This window comes from Ascidiella aspersa, chromosome 7 (assembly GCF_963924565.1).
Source record: "Ascidiella aspersa chromosome 7, kaAscAspe10.2, whole genome shotgun sequence".
In the NCBI taxonomy this organism is placed as follows: Eukaryota; Metazoa; Chordata; class Ascidiacea; order Phlebobranchia; family Ascidiidae; genus Ascidiella; species Ascidiella aspersa.
In genome coordinates, this window is record NC_139453.1 from 9393722 (window position 1) to 9399433 (window position 5712).

Here is a 5712-nt window from a genome sequence, read left to right on the forward strand (position 1 = left end):
TGTGTCCAATCAGCGACACGTTTTGTTTTTCTAATTTTTTTTAGGGGTCTGACTCTTTTTCTGATTAAGCCCAAGAGCCGAAACGAATGCAGAACAACCAAAAGTGCCTTTCTAACGTAGAATCACAAGTCAAGAAGGCAGTGAACTTTTTTTATCGACATGGGTGTGATTAAACCAACGAGTCAAAAAGTTTGCATTCCAATTTAAAGTGCTACATAGTCTACAAGTCAAGGAGGCATTTTTTTCGGCGGTTTGAGCACTGAAGACGTAAGTTTAAACTCTATACCGTTGTCGTTGTTATCCTCCGCTGGGACTTCCTCTTCTTCAGCCTCGTCTCCGCAGATTGCGAAACGTCGGCGTCTTCTGACAACATGAACACGTCGTCGTCTGGCAACGTGACGTCGACGTCGGGCGCTTATCGGGAAGCAGCGACGCTTATATCCACTAAAAAGTGAAGCAAAGATTATCGGGCGAGTGTTTTCTCTCGCGTTCTTCTATACGTGTGCTTTGGTATAGGTGAAAAAACTCACTAAAACGACGTTAAAATAGCAGAAATTAAATCCTTTGAGATGTTTGACTGCGACAAATGGTATAACCAACATAAAGACATGTATTGTGTAAACTGCGCATTATGGTACATCGCATAAACTCAGAAACATCGTTTCACCAAAACAAGTTTGGTTTTTCTTTATGCCAATTGATGCAAAACACTATTACTTTTACCTTATCGTCAAAAATTTCAACTGTTTAGCTTTACTTTGTTGTTTCTTGAGAAAGTGTAAATTTTGTATTAGCAGCCTTGTAATTTACAACAATATAGCATTAAAAACTTACGCGCTGGCCTGTTCAGCCAAGACCAAAAAGCAAAGCAGCAGAGCGATGAGAGTAACTTGGTTCATTTTCTTGCTTATATTCGATTAGCTGAAACACAACAAAGCGGGATATGACGTTAAACGCGCATTATAGGGCGACTAGCATTTTAATAACTCGATAAAAATATTTTCTTGTAAAATCTCAACCCTTATAGACTTTAATTAGGCTTATAGACTTTAGTTAAAAAAGAGGCAAAATGTGCACAATATCGCTCAACTTCTATCAGCCCAGGCACTCTTGCAATTCGTCTTACCTTCCAGCGGTTGAAAGATGAAGAGAATAAGTTCTCGTCGATTGCGCGGCGCTATTTATGCACCGGCTCCATATGCCAATCCCGGTCCGCCGTATGGAGTCGCGTTTCTTACGGGAAATCGGGATTCGAATGCGGCGTGCGTTCTATGCTCAGTTGGACCGGACGAGAACCGCCCATCGGCATTGAACTTTGTCACCCTGCTGCAAGCCTTTAATTTCGCCGGCCTTAGTGGGTCGGTTGATAACTGCATATGCTAATTTCAAGGCAATGCTATATACTTGTAAATTTCCACTGAGCACAACTTTTTGATTTGGGATCATGCAAAAAACAGTTCGTTGCATTGCCTGACTTCTCTGATTGTCGAACTGTAAACTCTAAATAAACCTGTCCCTTATATTTGTCATGCTCTGAAATAACTCTATTTGTATTTGGTTGCACCAACTAAAGCAATTGCTGTCAGGCACATGTGGAGTAAGGGAATATATTTGTTATTAGTGGATAAATTTGGTTTCTCAAAATTCCTATAATACCTTTATGTCGAATCAAGAGCGTACAGTTTAATAAACAAGGACACTTATTTATATTGTTTCCACCAACCGCTACAACGTAGATATTTTCACTGTACTGCACCATGAAAATTAAAATCGAATTATCGAGCCTAAACATGTAATTTATTTTTTGCTTGCCAAAGAGCGTTAAGCGTTATGTTTGTATTTGTATAAATATTTAGCATTTGGACAACTAGATTTCATTTTATTCGTCTACTTAATTAGAGAAAAGAGCGGCTAATGTCATTTTAAATCAAATTTGTGAATGGCGTGAAAGCTCCAGTTCTGGTTTTACCCAAAATACTAGGCTACTTATTATTGCCATTAACATTTCTTGAGAGAATCATTGCGATTTAAACTAACTAAATAGATTGTGAATTATTTAAATGTTATTCTATAGTTCGAATTTTTGTTTATTTTCTAGTTTTTAGGAATTGGATAATTCTAATTTAATTTGTAAAATTTAAAATGATCTAATATTAGTCAATACTTTTAAACTTTTTTAAAAAAATGAAATGTCGTAGTTTTCATTTTAATCTAAGTAAGTATATAATACAATGTCTGGTAGGGCCTTGTCAAAAAATTAACTATAAGGACCTTTTTTATTTGCAAACAAACTATATCTAACCTCTATTTCCTCCAACAAAAAACAATTGTTATGATATTAACAATGTTTCAGCAAAGTTCAGATGCTTAAGCTGCACGAGACAAATAACAATCGAAATGTTCTAACTGTCAACGGGGAAGACATAACATAGCTATATACATGCAGTAGGTTATTACATAAGTGTGACTTGCGAATAGTTAAAAACGCCTTACTTTTGTATCCACAACTGCGCAAAGGATTTTCTATATATCTAAATTTTATATGCAATCGCGCGAAAGGCAAAAATTGTATTTAAGTAACGAAACATTCATTGGCTTACACCGTGGTCGGCAAACGCCGGTCCGCGAGGAGTTGGTTACCGGTCCGTAGTAGGGCTGTAAGATTAAATTTTTGTTGAAAAACAAACTTAAATATCCTTATTTTGAGAAGCTGGTAAGGATATAGGAATTGGTAATTATGCTATTAAAAGTTTTTTTGAAATGAGCCGCGGGCTGAGTTAAACTAAATTGTTTGGCTGGCCGGATGCCGCCCGCGGGTTTCGGTAAGTTCAATAATTCCTAGATGGCAGCATCTCTTTGCGGCAAAACAAGCATAAAGTTCGCATTGAAAGTTGTAATAAATTTCCTTTCCTGAACATTTGTTGTTTTTTCGAGGCCGGTCCGCGACAAAATTTTAGTTTTAAACCGGTCCGCAGTGCAAAAAAGGTTGCCGATCACTGGGCTGACATATTTATTGCTGAACAGAAACCAGTAAAATGTTGCGATAATGAAAAAAAAACAGTGCCACAATTCTTGGTTGAGTTGTAGAGGTATTACTTGTACTTGTATAATTTCAAAAAGATTTGACTTGGTTTTAAGTTACTTTACAGATGACTTGACTTGGACTTGAGACAATTCCACACTGGTAGAAAGCACTGTGCCTGCACATAAGAAACCAAACACTGGAAAACAAGCAATTAATTAACGTAAAGGGTTCTTGTTATCAACAAACTGCTGTGATTTCTGCCATGTTTATAGATCGGTTGTGCTACATTGGAACCTATAGGCTTGACCTTGTGCCGCGTTGTTAGCACTGAGCGTGGGTCGTTCAATGAGCTTTTGTAAATTGCATTGCAGCTTCGTTATCTGCAACCATCGAGACAAATAAAAAACTGTCTATGTTCAACAATTTGTTCAATGCATTGTCGACCATTGAACACCAAAACCGAGATTCGTAAGGCGGCGTTGAATTCGAACTGAAAGCCGGGACTTTAAACTGTTATCACAGGCCGTATGCTGCAATCAATACCACAGGCGGAGTTTGAGCCAATCAAAGCTTCCTAAGCGGGGGCGGGGGTTTATTAAGCCTGGCATACGGTTGGCAAAGTTCATTTTGGCACAATACGTTTTTCTATGAAGAAACCGGGAATACCTAAGTTCAGAGTTGCAATTAATGATAAAGTCCGTCTGAAAACTTTAAATTAGCGCCCAATACAGTGGTATCCAACAGACTGTCATACAGTTTGATGATATCCTGTCAGGATGTGCGATTTGTTACGCATTGTCTGGATAAATTTCCAAATGGTTCCATTGCCTATAAATTCGGATAAATTTGCCGAAAAACTATTCCGCTTATCTTTCAACAGCTTCGAGGTAAGAAAAGCGATTTGTGTTTTCTTTACCAAGGACAAGTACTGCGCGTTATATAAGCTGTATGTAGGACTAAATAATGTGAATTGAAGAGGTTGTTTCTATAGCTTCTAGATTTTTGACAATTGGTCTTTTTTGTTCAATTTTGTCATTTCTCTAATTCTAGGCATTTAACTAAGGCTTTACCTTATCGGTAGCACTATACCACAATTTGTTTAACGGCCGTCGAAGTATAACCTCTGATAATTTCAGATATTTGTTTTTTATTTTTACGTATGCTAAGCATTTATTTTTTATTTTTTCAGTTTATCAACCCAACGAAATGAACCGAGTTACCCTCATCGCTTTGCTTCTCTGCTTCTTAGTTCTGGCTGAACAGGCCCACGGGTAAGCGTTTGCTATTTTTATGTATAAAATACATAGTCCAGAGTGCGGCTGTTGCGAAACGCTGGTAACTTTAAACCACTGTTTAAAACGCACAAATACGGAGCTGTATGGATTTTGTGATCTCTTGCCAAAAAGCACTGAAAAAATTATGAAGTTATTATTTTGAAGTTGCCCGTAATGCTGTCGACGTGGTTTAAAAGGGTTTAAATAGCAAAACTTTTGAGGTTGTGTAAGGATGTCAATGACCATTTAGCCAGCCTCAAATTATGCCGATCTCAAGGCCAAACAATCAGTGTAACAGATTGCAAACTTTGAAAATTGGGGAGCTGCATTAAATGTACTCGTATAGAACTTGTGTAGCTGAATATTCCGAAAAAGGTTTGGGCAAAGGCGATTAAAGTTCTGCGGGTTTGATCGACTTTTGAACGTAACGTTGGGTCGTAGGTCAGATAATTGTCTTAATTGCTCATCTTGAAAAAGCGTCCAGCGAAAATAAAGCGCTAAACACGAAAATTAAGCCAAGGCGTTTCGATGCCTTGTCGTATAGTGGTTTCCAAACTTTTGTTCTTTTGGTACGTGGCAATATTATAACCGTTTTAAAATAAAAATGTATGGCCTGCAAATAAAAATGTATGGCCTGCAATAAAAAAATTAATTATCACTTCAAGGGCTCAATGATTTTCATCCGAGATCAATTCAATTTTCAAACGATACCGTTCGCTTTTCAACGGTCTAATATAGCATCGTATATTTTCTAAATCTAAACTGTCCTCATAATTCTTTCATTGAATTACAAAATGGTAGGCCTTCTGTAGATCCCCTTTAATATGATGTTTCTTTTACTAACAGAATAAAGCAAGCATTAGCGTATGGTTGTTTCTCGACTCGCTTCTCCCTGAGCCTGTACAGCAGGGGTGTCCAACATGAGGCACGCGTGCCAAATGTGGCATGCGACCTAATAAAAAATGGCACGCAAGCCTACAAAATATACAGCCAATTGTCAAAACGCTAAATTTGTTACACAGCCAATTGTCATTGTTTGTTCACAATACAAAACAATACCAGCAATTACGAGAACAAACAATTACTTCTGATATTATAACACTATTGTTTTTAGTTTTTATAAAAGTGCTTTAAATATTAGAAAAAAATAGTTGCTAAACTTTGGCACGGGAAAAAGTTATAAGATAAAAATTGGCACGTCGGCATGTTTTAGTTGGGCAGCCCTGCTGTAGAGCTTAGTTGGAAGAGCGAAGGTCCCGGTATGGCCCGAGGTCGTTCGTTCAAACCTCACTACAGGCTAGTTGTTTTCTAGCCTGCCTTTTTTGCATCATTGATCGACAGACTCGGTTAGTCTGCGATGACTTTCGGTGTACTGTCCTCATAAAATATGAATTTAGTGCTTTGGGTATACCG